General features: G+C 34.4%; 1 protein-coding gene across 2 annotated transcripts in view; it reads right to left on the reverse strand.

Moving 5' to 3' along the window:
* The window catches only part of LOC141448331 (lachesin-like), a 78295-nt gene that overhangs the window by 30928 nt on the left and 30343 nt on the right, over positions 1-17024 (reverse strand). The window lies entirely within an intron of this gene.

A 17024-nucleotide genomic window follows, 5' to 3' on the forward strand; every position in this document is an offset into this window, starting at 1 on the left:
TGGTTGGAAAAGTAATCCCCAAATTTCCGGTAGTTGGTATCTAAATATTAAATTTGAGATATGCTGAACGCACACTTCACAGACAAATCTTGGGTCTCGAAATCAAGCTATTAGGGTCTAGGTCTTGGATTTTATTTAATGGTTAATATGAGAAATTTATAGTAAAGTATGTTAGGCGGTTAAGATGCTAGACCCGCAATGCTAAGATGTATTGTTGGTTTAGTAGGTTCGATTACTGGTGTCTAAGCCTTGGATTTTATTTAATTAAAGTATGTTTACTAGTCGTCTCCTTCCGCAACACCTAATTTGGTAGTTGGACTTAAAGCCTGCCTGAAATAATAGGCGATTACTTTACTTGACTTACTTCTTTTTTAGTATTAATAAATTGAATATTCTAGATTCTATAGCGTAGATCTGCTGTCGCTTATTAATCATTGCATGAAGAGTAGTGCAGTTTCTAAAGAGGAACTTAATTATAATCCAGCTACATCGTGTTCAAGTGCATAAAGAAAGCTTCCCTCAAAGTTTGCATAATTAATTAGCTCCAGTGCAGGATATAACCAAGGGATGAGTAGGGCATAGAAAGTCATGACACACAAGTAAGAGGGAGATCACATCATTATATATTCCTCGAACTTACATTGCATTTAACAAGGTCAATATGCAGCTTCTACTACTACAGAGACGGCTGGCTTCAATATTATACATGTTTACCATATTAAAATGGGATATGAATAGGGGAACTGTTGTAGGGAGCGTGACAGCTCTCCCAGAGTCCCATTATGCCTAACATTCCTTAGAAAAGAAAAAATGAAACTAGATGATAAGCCCAAAGTTCTGCGCACTTCCGGTAGACAGAATAATCTTCCTGTTCGGTTAGTCACCTCTCACTCCTGAATATCATATTGCAGTCATAAATGACTGAGTACTATTCTAGCAGCTTAACTTGTTCCAGCCCTTGGGACACCACTTGATTCCTGATAAAAGTAATAGAACTATAGAGTAATCGCTAATTTTGCTGGCGATTTTTAGGTGGACGTAGCTGGAAGCATATACTGTTTCCTGAAAAAAGTTCAGAGCTTTGACGTCATCAACAAGGTCATCTTATTTCAGTAAGCTTTTCTAATATTGGAGTCAATACTTTTCTTTTTCGGAAAAATTCTAAGCTTCGAGAAAATTGAATTATGCCGAGAGAAAAATCATGTGACCATTCTTTCCAGATTTTTCCGACTAAATCTTTCCCATCCTCATCTCAGTTTTTTTTTTTTTTTTTCCTTGATGCTGGAATATTGAAGTTAAAGAAATCAAGTGACTTTTATATCTGATTTCTTTTTTGCCGCTTAATATAAATAAGACTTCCTTTCATCTTGAGTAAACCAAATAAACAAATTCTGTTATTTTTTCCAATCTTCAATACATTTATCAAATAAAATGTCTCTTTTCTTTTCTCATCAGAGAAAATCTTCTTTATCTATCAACACATCTGACATGTAATTCCCTTTCTATTCACATATCTTCTTCAGTTTGATGTTACTGAATTGGAAAATTAGTAAAAAAAAAAAGGAAGTGTATTGAAGACGTAGGTGTATAAAAAAGAAAAGAAGAAGTATTTTGTAGAGATAAAGTTAAGAAAGAAAAAAAAAGAAAAACTAAATCAATGAAAAGAGGTTTTTCTTGATAAGAAGCGCTACAGCCAAAAAAGGAGAGAACCGGAGTGGATGATGGCAGAGCACTGATAAGATGTTCAGGACAGGAAATCTAGAACAAGAGGGTGTAAATGGAGTCTCCCGTGCAAATCTTTCATCTATTTTTAGAGCAAGAAGGGCGAGGGCAACTCAGCCAGGTTAATAAAGTCCCTTTTGATGAATCTTTGGCCAATTGAAACTGGTTGGGTTTTATCCGTGAGGCTGAAATTTTAGCTAGTACTGCTGAATTATTCAGAAAGTTTTCTCTAAATTTTCTAATAGTTAAATGTTCCATTTGAATACGACCTGCAAAGCTACTATGTATTGTTGGTCTAGTGGGTTCGATTCCCAGTCTTGGCCTTGGATTTTATTTAATGGTTAATATGAGAACTTTACAGTAAAGTATGTTTGTTAGGCGGTTATAGGCTAGACCCGCAAAGCTAAGATGTATTGTTGGTTTAGTAGGTTCGATTCCCAGTCTTGGCCTTGGATTTTATTTAATGGTTAATATGAGAACTTTACAGTAAAGTATGTTTGTTAGGCGGTTATAGGCTAGACCCGCAAAGCTAAGATGTATTGTTGGTTTAGTGGGTTCTACTCCTGGTCTCTAGGACTTGGATTTTATTTAATGGTTAATAAAAGAAATTTACAGTAAAGTATGTTTGCTAGTAGCCTCCGTCCACGACCGTAAATGGTAGTTGGACGTTAAGCCCCGCCTGAAAAAATAGGCGATTACTTTACTTTACTTTATATTTGAATGCGGAGCATCGAACGGTACCTTGTTAGCTAGGTAGCTAACAACGAACAAACGAGCAAACAATTGTATAAAGTTAAAGCTCACTGAAAAGCATCTTTTGAAACCTCCTCGTGGTGCGCCCAAGACCTATAGGCTCCTGGAGTCTGCCAAGGAGCAGATCTGATACGAGGACTTGACCCATTTGTCAGGATGGAGGTAAATCATGCGGAAGGAAAGCATTTTCCGCTAATCCTTTAATTGCTACTTCCATTTAAAATATCCTAAAACTTCGCTAACACAATCTAAGGTATCTGGCGACCTTCCTGTGCGTGCGGGAAAAATGGCTAACTGTGCGTGAAAGGAGCCTCCAGGTATTCCCTTTGGCTTAGCAAGAGGATGAATGAAAAGGTCCTCTCCTCTTTGAGTAGATTGCAATGAGGAGGAAGATTTCAAACATATAATAATGATATGTCCACGTTATGTGGTAGAAAGGAAACGAATGTTTGACGACATGAAGGCTTTCCTCATTATCGCGGGGATTGCATAGCTACCGATTGTTAAAAGAGGATATGAGTATATCTTTTGGGAGAGCAAGATGACAGACTCCAGGAAATGATCATTCCACTTTACTGCCACCCTTCTCTTTCGGAGAGGATTTTTGGAACAGGTGTCTGGTTCTAGAAGTTAGTAGTAGCACTCTATCGGTTCCCTGGGATTTTCAGAACTACAGTTTTTCCTAAAAATGCTCCAAAATTCCTAATTTGTTCAGCGATCTTTGGTGTATCAGAGAAACAGACAGCCGTTCTCCCCTCTGTTCTTGATCTGCATGGACCCATGTAGATTTGGGGCAGCCATCCGTGGGATGTTTCAAGGGATAGGTGCGAGCTGCACCAGGTGGTGGGATGTAGATCTTAGTCTCCCGGACTGATCTTTTTTTTTTTTTTTTTTGGTCCCCATTAACTTTCCAGCCTAGGAAGTAAGCTTCATTTTAGTGAAGCTGCAGGACTCCCTTTATCTTATTGCCCTAAGAGTTTTGTAATATTTGGTCTGCTTTCTGCCAGTTTTCCAGTTTAACTAAAGCTACCAAAGGCACAGTTACGCTTTTCCCCCTCCAGGGCAAATAAGTTCAGGTCAGGGCAAAAGTTTTTAGTTGAAAAGCTTGGATTTACCTCGTGGAAATCGTTGTATGGTTTCTTGAAAACCCAAAATGAATTTTGACTTTTCTTGGAATCTATTTATAGAATTTAATGGAGATTCTTTTTTTTATTATTATTTTTTTTCAAGAATTTAATAAGAAAATTAAAAGAAAAAATAATAAAATCCAGTTTCCCTTACCTCTGCTACTAATAGAAATCTTTTGTTGAGGGAAATGGAAAATTGTTATAGGAAATATTTCCATCAGGATGTTTAGTTAATTTAAATAAGGAAGAATTGTCCTTTATCCTACACTCTCTCTAACTCCATTTCTTATTGGCTCCTGTAGGTTACTTTAAAATGGATTCCCTGGAATAAAACATTTCCAAAATAACCTTCTTTTTTTCCTTTTTCCTTATTTTTTTTAATAACATCTTTCTGGAGATATTAAAATGATATTTTAATATTAAAGAGTGTATTAAAATTTAATATGGAAGAGCTTACTTTACTTTGGATAAATATATTTTTTGTATTTTGCGTGTTTGTGACAAAAAAGAGGAAAAAAGTTTGCAATTTTATTAATGTTGTACTTTTCTGAATTGGGAAAATTTATTCCGTCATTTTTTGTAGCTCAAATTTCAGTTTCAAAGAAATTATTCTATTAGTTTTGTCTTCACCTACAGGGAAGCTGTGTAACTAGCGTGATTGAGAAAGATGCGCGTTGTGAGGATACTTGCTACTTTATCTTAGGGGTTCTTTTTTTTATTATTATTTGTTTACGAGCTTTTCTTTTTCAAATATGGTAGGCGCCACGATAGCCGAGCGGTTAAGATACTAGACCCGCAAAGCTAAGATGTATTGTTGGTTTAGTGGGTTCAATTCCCTGTCTATAGGTCTTGGATTTTATTTAATGGTTAATACGAGAAATATATTGTGAAGTACGTTAGGCGGATATAGGCTAGACCCGCAATGCTAAGATGTATTGTTGGTTTAGTGGGTTCGATTCCCCGGTCTGTAGGCCTTGGATTTTATTTTAATGTTTAATTTAAGAAATTTACAGTAAAGTATGTTTGCTAGTCGCCTCCGTCCACGACACCTAATTTGGTAGTTGGACGTAAAGCCCTCTTGAAAGAACAGGCATTACTTTACTTACTTACTTATTTGTAAGTCTTATAAGTAAGATTAATTTGGTCTCAAATTAGAGTTTTGATTTAGAATTTCCACGAGAAATATAACACTGTAACAGTGAAAATCAGTAGATGAAAACGAGCGGAGAATTTATTCAGTGTTACCACCCTAAAACATTATACTAATATTCATTCTTTTCACTGTCTCTCTTAAGACATCTAGTCGGGTTATCAGGAAGAGTTCTAGAAGAATGATTTTGAGCTAGAGCATTTGCGTGTGATTGAAGGTTGAAGTGGAGTTTCCTGTATCCGGTTTTGACGACATGAATGATAAATAAATGTTGAAAATCTTATGCACAGTTCCGGTTAGTGACGTAAAAAAAGAGATTTTACTATGGATCCAAGCATTTTAGATCGTAGAGTTTGAATTCTTTGGAGATGTATTGCGTTTGGTTGAACCACACAGTTCTACTACATACGCCCAGATGTTTTTATAAAATAGAAGAATAAATTAGTCTTCTGTTGTCTTGAAACAGTTCAGATCTATCATCTAGCATTTTTATGGGTTATTATAAGCGTCTGTTATATCCCATGTTTTGTAAACTAAGTTAAAAAATTTACTCAATCATAACACTTCCTTAAAAAAAAAAATGAAAAAGCATTGATTGAAAATTACATTGATCAAACATCTAAGAACTTTTACCAATATTCCCAATCCTACTAACAAGAGAAAAACAAGGTAATATACCATCTTATTTTGAAAAAAAGAAATCAATGTTAATAAAGGCATAAAAGTTTGAGAAAAAAACATTTTAGAGAGAGTTTTTACAGCAAAAGAAAATGTTACTATAGGGAAAACTGGTTGGCCAAAGCCAGCGAATTATGGGTTAGGAAAAGCTCTGGGAAAAAGGGTAAAGGAAATGGAAAAGTTATAGAAAATGGTCTATTACTTTATAGTAAGTAATAACATGATGGCTGTTGTGTGTATTATAATATCTTGAGTTAGTGGGAAACGCGCGTGGTTTTTCCTGTTCCCTTCCCCCCTAAACTTAGACCTTAGGAAAAATGTATCATGAATTTTCTTATTTCCTTACCATCCTCTTTCTTTTTTTTTATCTGTTGATGTTACTTTCTTTGTTGCTTACTTTTCTACTTACTTATTACAGCTTTTGTGTACTTCCGTCATTACGACATTTTGTTTTCTGCTGTTTGTAGTATAATGTAGTTGTTTGATATTAGTATTTCTTGATGTAAACTGTCGCAACAAAAAAAAAAGCTATGGTCATAACTAGCAGACGAAAGAAACTGCCATTATTTCTATGTCCTGTAACGTTAAAAATACTTTTCTACTCACTTTTATGTCGGCCTAATATAAAAGGACATAAATTTGTGTGTGTTGTTTGTTCAGCTTCTGTTGTCTTCTTTCTACAGCCATAAATCGTCTTGTAAATATTTTATATTTAAAAGAGAGGTCTTGGGTTAAGTAGGTTGCTCGTAAAACGATTTTTTGTATTTATATTATTATTTTTATTACAATTTTATTATTGCTGGCAGTGAATTAAACGCAGTACTATTACTTAATAAAGTCATTTAAATCAGAAAATTAAAATATGATGCTTAAGATGTGAATTAACTTAGAATAATAATAAATTAATAAAAGTAACTGCCTATTTTTTCAGGCGGGCTTTAAGTCTAACTACCAAATTAGGTGTAGTGGACGGAGGCGTCTAGCAAACATACTTTACTATAAATTTATTTTATTAACCATTAAATAAAATCCAAGGCCTAAATCGGAGGAATTGAACCCACTAAACCAACAATACATCTTAGCTTTGCGGGTCTAGTCTATAACCGATATAAATTACTCATTATTAAACCATTAAATAAAAATCCAAAGACTAGTGACAGGGAATCGAACCCACTAAACCAGCAATACATCTCAGCTTTGCGGTTCTAGTATCTTAACCACTCGGCTATCGTGGCGCCTTACTGACTTATTTAAAAAACAAGGATATGATTGAATAATAAATTAATATGAAGAATTAATAATTGATGTTAGCTTGTAATGCCATAAAATGCCATACAATTTTTCCCCTCTTTCTCAAAAAAAAAAATAATTGGTTCACTTAGAGAAAAATCAATTAATATTACTTATATTTTAGTAAATGTTAATCACTGACATTTTGTTACTGAACATAAAAACACTTTTGTTTTTAAGTATGAAAATTAAAGATAAAACAAAGAACAAATTGGCCACAGAATCTAACAAAAAAAAAAAACAAGAAAAATGGGGGGGCCATTAAAGTATGTTGTATACATAGTCGGATATATTTTGTTAGAGTGCCCCCCCCTATCAAAGTCTCTTTTTTTTAAAGAGCAAAAAAAAATAACACTAAAAACAAGAAGGACTACTCTAGATTACAAAATCGATAAAGAAGACCATGGAGAAAGTAGTAGAGTGAAGGGTTTGGTTGGTGGTTAGTGTCGTGATGGGTGGGATATGTGTGTGTGTGTGTGTGTGTGTGTGTGTGTGTGTGTGTGTGTATATAGTTTTGGCGGTGAAGAGGAAGTGGATGAAGATGCACGTGATTAGATAGGGGAAGTCGGAAGTTTTTGGGTCATGTCCAGCAAATGAGCACGGGACATGGCCCCCGAAGACCATACTTCCTCAACCATTTCCTGGGGGTTTTGGTTTTTTGGTTTTTGGGAGGTGCGCCGTGTTCTCAGATAAATATCAGCTGGATTTCTTTTGCCATTTTTTTTTTTTTTTTTTAATAGTATTTGCCAGCTTTCCCCCCATTTATCAAAGCTAAACTTTTGGTTTTGACTCCCCCAACCCTCCAATTATGAGCAATAATAGCAGTTTCAGTTGTTTGCAAAGTTGAACTTTCTGCCCCTCCCACAAAAAAAAAGGGGAAGGTTTTTTTTTTATTAGGAGAATAACAATAGGGACAAAAAATTCATGGGGAGATTCCAGAAACAATGAAATTGTACCCATAACTCTATGCACACAGCTTAGCAAGGCTAGACTATTTCAGCATGTGGAGATTTATGGTTTTTTTTTTTTTTTTTTTTTTGGCGGGCAATAATGCGTCCTCAAGAACTTATTATTTGTTCGTGGGGCGGAAGAGAGGCACATTTTTGAGTTTTGCTAGGGTTCTGCGTCGTTTTAGGGTTAATTTTGGAGTGGATTTGGTGTGCCCAGGCTACAGTTATTGTGTAACGAATGATCGTACAAACTTTTATAATGTTGGTAAGATTGGATAAGATTTAAAAGTTGCAAGTATGAATATATTGTGAATCTAAACGTTGAGAATAAAATCGAGTTAGTTTTTACATTAGACTGTTTTTCCCTTTACGAAAGATTTGAGCTTTCTAGTTCTTTATATAAGATTGAATGTCCTACACACGCGTGTTACGTGATGAAACGAGGAAGAGAGAGGGAGAGAGAGAGATAGAGAATTCTGTGTTGTGGAAACCGGCGAGGAGTTGCAGACAGTATTGTTTGAAAGGTTGGGTGAAGTCTTTGATCATCTAAGAGTTTGGCACAGAAAAGGGAATACTAAAGGAGCTAGAACTGTTACAGGTAAAGTAGCTGCCGCCTTCCCCAGTAGGAACTAGCGGAAGTCTCTCTTGCATTAGACTGGAGAACTCTGGCTGTTCCAGAGTTCTGGGTGTCCATAACTTCTTTACACTAACTATAATAGCTATAGCAAGCCCAACAACAAACCCAAGTACTACCGGAGTTGGGTGTAAAGCAGTCTCTCTCTCTCTCTCTACAAACGCCTTCATGTAATATCAAGCAAGCTGGGAAGTCCCTCCTTAAACTTGGAAGGCCTCCCTCAGCACTACTTCCGGGGCCCTATGATCGTTACATTCTCTCCCACTCCCCCACACGCACACATTTTTTTTAACACAAACTTAGACTATCAACCTCTCCTCCCCCGCTCAATCTTATATAAGTTTGCTGGCAGGAAAAGTCTAAACATTTTGTATGGTTTAGAGACCGCGTTAACTGGGTCCATGTACAGTTTTAAACAACTTCTACTCCTCAGTTTTCTTTTTCACACATACGTCATCATACACCAACGATGGGAAATTCTAAAGGAAAATTGCGTATTAACGGGGAAACAGAACGGGCTAGGTATGCTATATATTATATTAGATGTATTGTGAACTTTGAAAAGATACATCGTGGAATTTTACCGAATATACTCGTTTTAAGAAGGCGCCACGGATAGCCGAGCGGTTAAGTTACTAGACCCGCAATGCTAAGATGTATTGTTGGTTTAGTGGGTTTGATTCCCAGTCTTAGGCCTTGGATTTTATTTAATGTTTAATATGAGAATTTTATTGTAAATTATATTAGGCGGTTATAGGCTAGCCCCGCAATGCTAAGATGTATTGTTGGTTTAGTGGGTTCGATTCCCCTGGTCTTGGGTCTTGGATTTTATTTAATGGTTAATATAGAGAAATTTGTAGTAAGGTTTGTTAGGCGGTTATAGACTAGACCCACAATGCTAAGATGTATTGTTGGTTTAGTGGGTTCGATTCCCCTGGTCTTGGGTCTTGGATTTTATTTAATGGTTAATATAGAGAAATTTGTAGTAAGGTTTGTTAGGCGGTTATAGACTAGACCCGCAATGCTAAGATGTATTGTTGGTTTAGTGGGTTCGATTCCCGGTCTTTAAGGCCTTGGATGTTATTTAATGGTTAATATGAGAAATTTATTGTGAAGTATGTTAGGCGGTTAGAAGCTAGACCTGCAATGCTAAGATGTATTGTTGGTTTAGTGGTGTCTAGGTCTTGGATTTTGTTTAATGGTTAATAAAAGAAATTTACAGTAAAGTATGTTAGGCGGTTGTAGGCTAGACCCGCAATGCTAAGATGTATTGTTGGTTTAGTGGGTTCGATTCCCCGGTCTCCAATGCCTTGGATTTTATTTAATAGTTAATAAAAGAAATTTACAGTAAAGTATGTTTGCTAGTCGCCTTCGTCCACGACACCTAATTGGTAGTTGGACGTAAAGCCCGCCTGAAAAAATAGCCAAGTACTTTACTACTCGTTTTAAGAACAACTGACTTTGGGAAAAGCGTAGTAAAAATTTTGGTTAAAATTTTGGTTTTTTTAAAAGTAAAATTCATTCAGAAATTAGTGTAATCAGTTTTCTTATGATTGAAGTAGTTTTTCCTTAAAAATTTATTTCTTTATTTACTTTTAGGAGATCGCCTTGTTTTCCACAAAATTTGCTTTTTTCACAATAAAGCAGAATTAAAAATCGATTAATGTTTAGTAAGAACTCTCGAGTTGTTAATTTTATTTCCTGTGAGCTTAAAATTAAGCTCAAATTTAAAATTTCTCAAATTGAATTTTCCTCTGGAAAAATAATTAAAATACAAATTTTCTGATATTAAATAGTAAGTTTAAGGAAAATTTAGAAAAGTGTCGAAAAACAAAAATTCATTTAAAATAAAGTGGCACTTCTGGGGATGAATGATTTTGGGGCCCCCGCTAAGTTGAATTCAAGTTCAATCTAAATAGAAAGTTTCCGCTTAATTTTTTGTTCTTTAAAAACTTTTTCGAACTCAAGGGACCACAAAATCGAACATTTCCAGTGAAAATTCCAGAATCCAAAGTTCGACTTTATCACAATACTTTTCTTACCTAGTGAGAGAAAGTCAAAATTAATTAGCTCCCCCCCCCCCATTAAATGGTCGTAAATGTTTTATTTTCTTTTAAAATCATTATCACGCTATAATTGTTGAAAAAATATTAGGCCCTGCTTCGTCCTTGGTTTATAATTCAAGTAGGAATTTGTGGCAAAGTCCTGGATATACCATTATTTTTTTTTAAATAAAGGGAAATTTGAAACTTTTATTTCTGGTCACTTATAAATTAGGCCGGATGTAATTGTAACTAATTCCGATAAATGGTCATAAAATTAGCTACTTATTAGGTTTTCCAGATTTATGAGTGTGTGTGTGTGTGTGTTTTAATGTTTGTAGTAATGGATAAGATCTTAGAATAGAACACAGGATAAATCTTAGTAAAGGATGAAAGTGATTTGAAGGTCATGTACTTAGTAAGTAAGACAAACAGATTGACTGGAGACTAACAGACTGTAATCTTCAGCGTGGTAGCGGGGGTGGAAGTGTAAAAGACCTGTTAGCAGAAGAGCAAACCAGAACCAAGAACTGAAGGTGGGTTTAGCAAATCCTATTCTCAATTGGGGGGATGGTGGTGTTGGAGTACGTGCGGGTAGTCTCCTGTGGGAGATGCTTGGCCAACAAGAAAACTGGTAGCCTGAGGAGGAAGAGAGAAGTAAAAGAAGATTTCCAAGATTTTGGGTCCGGTCTAGTAAAGGATGAGGGAGTAAACTGTGTCCAGGTGGAAGAGTGTACTAGGTGAAATAGTGATCCTCGACTCGGTGTTATATCCTCTTTAACTATTTACACAACTAGAGACTCCCCATAGTTTGTTATACTACGGAGGTTATTTTCAAAGGTACTTCAAATATGTACTAGCCGGTTTTTGTGCGTGTGTAAGTCTCTTTTCCAGCTCAACTCCCACTTTTCCAGAAGAAGAACCCATGGGTTCACGCCAGAGAGCACACTTCTACTCTCTCTCACTACTACATGGCTTGTACGCTCACATTACCAAATCTACTCACGCGTCCCAATGTCATCCCGTTTACCACCAGAGACCCATACAAGTATATAGTGTATTGTAATGTCCTTTAGATGCCCCCTATCCTTGGGTATTGTAACGGGGGATTCTGTAACCACCCCCCCAGATCCTGTATGCCCCAACCTTACCCTCTACCATCTCTTCAGTCTTCCCACATCTGCTTCCGGTCTCTACTAGTTTTCTCACGCTGAACTCTAAAGTGTTACTATATTTTTATAGTTTATAGTTGGAGTAAAATTCTATTTCCAGCAATTCTGAAGGTGGAAAAGCCATTCTTATTACTTACATTGGCACTGGAAGAAAAATATTTTTATTATATTTATCTTTATCACAAATTACGTTACCCCGTTCAGCTTCTCAAAACATCTGTTTTCTTAGAATTATACTTTTGATCTAAGGCATTAGTCCTCCAAAGAAGAAAACGAGTTAAAGTGGACCAACGACATGGCCTCATTTCCAGATAAAGTGCACTAGAATGCACTACGAACCTCTAGGAGGTGTTGGTTGCATCAAATAGGCATCAGGATTTTAGCAAAGACGATTATAACATATTTTTTAAATAAATCCATTTTGTTAGAATGTTTTCAAAATAAACACATATAAAGAAATAACCAATCAAAAAATTAATTACTGTTCACTTAATACCCCATAAATACGAGATGTACATCCATATTTGTGAAAAACCAATTTATTGGTTAGATTTGTTGGTGGTGAGTTAAAGTTTGTACAAAGTTGGTGCAATCTGTACGGCATGTAGCGACAGGTCATTTGCAAAACAAATTAAGCACTAATTATCACTGATTAGTTTAGATAACCTTAAAATTAATTACCCCTTCCATTACATTTACGTATGCGTATAGCGAACAAGAACATAATAAAGCTAACAAACATGGACATTAACCGAAAAGGTTCGCAAGTTTTATACACACATTTAATGTTTGAAAAACTTACTAAATTGTAAAAATTAGGAAGATCAGATTTTCATTCGGATAGCAGCAAAACTAGAAAGAAGGAATAGGCACAGGAGACAAACGAGCAAAATTTGAACCAAAACGGTGTGTTAGTTTAGAAGATATTAGCAGTTAAACTTTTCATAGTTTTAAACACAACCAAAGTTCAACCTGCAATATCTCGTTCCCTATTAATCAGATCATTATGAAATTTTAAGTGATTGTAGACAATATTGGTCTCTATGAACGAGTAAAATATGAACCAAAATGGTGTGTTAGTTTAGAAGATATCAGCAGCTAAACTTTTCATAGTTTTAAACACAACCAAAATTAAAGCTGCCATCTCACGTTCCCTATTGATCAGATCATTATGAAATTTTAAGCAATTGTAGACAATATTGGTCGCTATGAACGAGTAAAATATGAACCAAAACGGTGTGTTAGTTTAGAAGATATTGGCAGCTAAACTTTTCATAGTTTTAAACACAACCAAAATTAAAGCTGCTATCTCACGTTCCCTATTGATCAGATCATTATGAAATTTTAAGCAATTGTAGACAATATTGGTCGCTATGAACGAGTGAAATATGAACCAAAACGGTGTGTTAGTTTAGAAGATATTAGCAGCTAAACTTTTCATAGTTTTAAACACAACCAAAATTAAATCTGCAATATCTCGTTCCTCATTGATCAGATCATTATGAAATTTTAAGCGATTGTAGACAATATTGGTCTCTACAAACGAGTAAAATACGAACCAAAACGGTGTGTTAGTTTAGAAGATATTAGCAGTTAAACTTTTCATAGTTTTAAACACAACCAAAATTCAACCTGCAATATCTCGTTCCTCATTGATCAGATCATTATGAAATTTTAAGCGATTGTAGACAATATTGGTCTCTACAAACGAGTAAAATACGAACCAAAACGGTGTGTTAGTTTAGAAGATATTAGCAGCTAAACTTTTCATAGTTTTAAACACAACCAAAATTAAATCTGCAATATCTCGTTCCTCATTGATCAGATCATTATGAAATTTTAAGCGATTGTAGACAATATTGGTCTCTACAAACGAGTAAAATACGAACCAAAACGGTGTGTTAGTTTAGAAGATATTAGCAGCTAAACTTTTCATAGTTTTAAACACAACCAAAATTAAATCTGCAATATCTCGTTCGTCATTGATCAGATCATTATGAAATTTTAAGCGATTGTAGACAATATTGGTCTCTACAAACGAGTAAAATACGAACCAAAACGGTGTGTTAGTTTAGAAGATATTAGCAGTTAAACTTTTCATAGTTTTAAACACAACCAAAATTCAACCTGCAATATCTCGTTCTCCATTGTTCAGATCATTATGAAATTTTAAGCGATTGTAGACAATATTGGTCTCTACAAACGAGTAAAATACGAACCAAAACGGTGTGTTAGTTTAGAAGATATTAGCAGTTAAACTTTTCATAGTTTTAAACACAACCAAAATTAAATCTGCAATATCTCGTTCTCCATTGTTCAGATCATTATGAAATTTTAAGCGATTGTAGACAATATTGGTCTCTACAAACGAGTAAAATACGAACCAAAACGGTGTGTTAGTTTAGAAGATATTAGCAGTTAAACTTTTCATAGTTTTAAACACAACCAAAGTTCAACCTGCAATATCTCGTTCCCTATTAATCAGATCATTACGAAATTTTAAGCGATTGTAGACAATATTGGTCTCTACAAACGAGTAAAATACGAACCAAAACGGTGTGTTAGTTTAGAAGATATTAGCAGTTAAACTTTTCATAGTTTTAAACACAACCAAAATTAAATCTGCAATATCTCGTTCTCCATTGTTCAGATCATTATGAAATTTTAAGCGATTGTAGACAATATTGGTCTCTACAAACGAGTAAAATACGAACCAAAACGGTGTGTTAGTTTAGAAGATATTAGCAGTTAAACTTTTCATAGTTTTAAACACAACCAAAATTAAATCTGCAATATCTCGTTCTCCATTGTTCAGATCATTATGAAATTTTAAGCGATTGTAGACAATATTGGTCTCTACAAACGAGTAAAATACGAACCAAAACGGTGTGTTAGTTTAGAAGATATTAGCAGTTAAACTTTTCATAGTTTTAAACACAACCAAAATTAAATCTGCAATATCTCGTTCTCCATTGTTCAGATCATTATGAAATTTTAAGCGATTGTAGACAATATTGGTCGCTATGAACGAGTGAAATATGAACCAAAACGGTGTGTTAGTTTAGAAGATATTAGCAGTTAAACTTTTCATAGTTTTAAACACAACCAAAATTAAATCTGCAATATCTCGTTCTCCATTGTTCAGATCATTATGAAATTTTAAGCGATTGTAGACAATATTGGTCTCTACAAACGAGTAAAATACGAACCAAAACGGTGTGTTAGTTTAGAAGATATTAGCAGTTAAACTTTTCATAGTTTTAAACACAACCAAAATTAAATCTGCAATATCTCGTTCTCCATTGTTCAGATCATTATGAAATTTTAAGCGATTGTAGACAATATTGGTCTCTACAAACGAGTAAAATACGAACCAAAACGGTGTGTTAGTTTAGAAGATATTAGCAGTTAAACTTTTCATAGTTTTAAACACAACCAAAATTAAATCTGCAATATCTCGTTCTCCATTGTTCAGATCATTATGAAATTTTAAGCGATTGTAGACAATATTGGTCTCTACAAACGAGTAAAATACGAACCAAAACGGTGTGTTAGTTTAGAAGATATTAGCAGTTAAACTTTTCATAGTTTTAAACACAACAAAAATTAAATCTGCAATATCTCGTTCTCCATTGTTCAGATCATTATGAAATTTTAAGCGATTGTAGACAATATTGGTCTCTACAAACGAGTAAAATACGAACCAAAACGGTGTGTTAGTTTAGAAGATATTAGCAGTTAAACTTTTCATAGTTTTAAACACAACCAAAGTTCAACCTGCAATATCTCGTTCCCTATTAATCAGATCATTACGAAATTTTAAGCGATTGTAGACAATATTGGTCTCTACAAACGAGTAAAATACGAACCAAAACGGTGTGTTAGTTTAGAAGATATTAGCAGTTAAACTTTTCATAGTTTTAAACACAACCAAAATTAAATCTGCAATATCTCGTTCTCCATTGTTCAGATCATTATGAAATTTTAAGCGATTGTAGACAATATTGGTCTCTACAAACGAGTAAAATACGAACCAAAACGGTGTGTTAGTTTAGAAGATATTAGCAGTTAAACTTTTCATAGTTTTAAACACAACCAAAATTAAATCTGCAATATCTCGTTCTCCATTGTTCAGATCATTACGAAATTTTAAGCGATTGTAGACAATATTGGTCGCTATGAACGAGTGAAATATGAACCAAAACGGTGTGTTAGTTTAGAAGATATCAGCAGTTAAACTTTTCTTAGTTTTAAACACAACCAAAATTCAACCTGCAATATCTCGTTCCCTATTAATCAGATCATTATGAAATTTTAAGCGATTGTAGACAATATTGGTCTCTACAAACGAGTAAAATACGAACCAAAACGGTGTGTTAGTTTAGAAGATATTAGCAGTTAAACTTTTCATAGTTTTAAACACAACAAAAATTAAATCTGCAATATCTCGTTCTCCATTGTTCAGATCATTATGAAATTTTAAGCGATTGTAGACAATATTGGTCTCTACAAACGAGTAAAATACGAGCCAAAACGGTGTGTTAGTTTAGAAGATATTAGCAGTTAAACTTTTCATAGTTTTAAACACAACCAAAGTGCAACCTGCAATATCTCGTTCCCTATTAATCAGATCACTACGAAATTTTAAGCGATTGTAGACAATATTGGTCTCTACAAACGAGTAAAATACGAACCAAAACGGTGTGTTAGTTTAGAAGATATTAGCAGTTAAACTTTTCATAGTTTTAAACACAACCAAAATTAAATCTGCAATATCTCGTTCTCCATTGTTCAGATCATTATGAAATTTTAAGCGATTGTAGACAATATTGGTCTCTACAAACGAGTAAAATACGAACCAAAACGGTGTGTTAGTTTAGAAGATATTAGCAGTTAAACTTTTCATAGTTTTAAACACAACCAAAATTAAATCTGCAATATCTCGTTCTCCATTGTTCAGATCATTATGAAATTTTAAGCGATTGTAGACAATATTGGTCTCTACAAACGAGTAAAATACGAACCAAAACGGTGTGTTAGTTTAGAAGATATTAGCAGTTAAACTTTTCATAGTTTTAAACACAACAAAAATTAAATCTGCAATATCTCGTTCTCCATTGTTCAGATCATTATGAAATTTTAAGCGATTGTAGACAATATTGGTCTCTACAAACGAGTAAAATACGAACCAAAACGGTGTGTTAGTTTAGAAGATATTAGCAGTTAAACTTTTCATAGTTTTAAACACAACCAAAGTTCAACCTGCAATATCTCGTTCTCCATTGTTCAGATCATTATGAAATTTTAAGCGATTGTAGACAATATTGGTCTCTACAAACGAGTAAAATACGAACCAAAACGGTGTGTTAGTTTAGAAGATATTAGCAGTTAAACTTTTCATAGTTTTAAACACAACCAAAATTAAATCTGCAATATCTCGTTCTCCATTGTTCAGATCATTATGAAATTTTAAGCGATTGTAGACAATATTGGTCTCTACAAACGA

The sequence above is a fragment of the Rhodnius prolixus genome, unplaced genomic scaffold (genome assembly GCF_049639745.1).
Source record: "Rhodnius prolixus isolate KJV_2025 unplaced genomic scaffold, Rpr scaffold_19, whole genome shotgun sequence".
NCBI classification, from domain to species: domain Eukaryota; kingdom Metazoa; phylum Arthropoda; class Insecta; order Hemiptera; family Reduviidae; genus Rhodnius; species Rhodnius prolixus.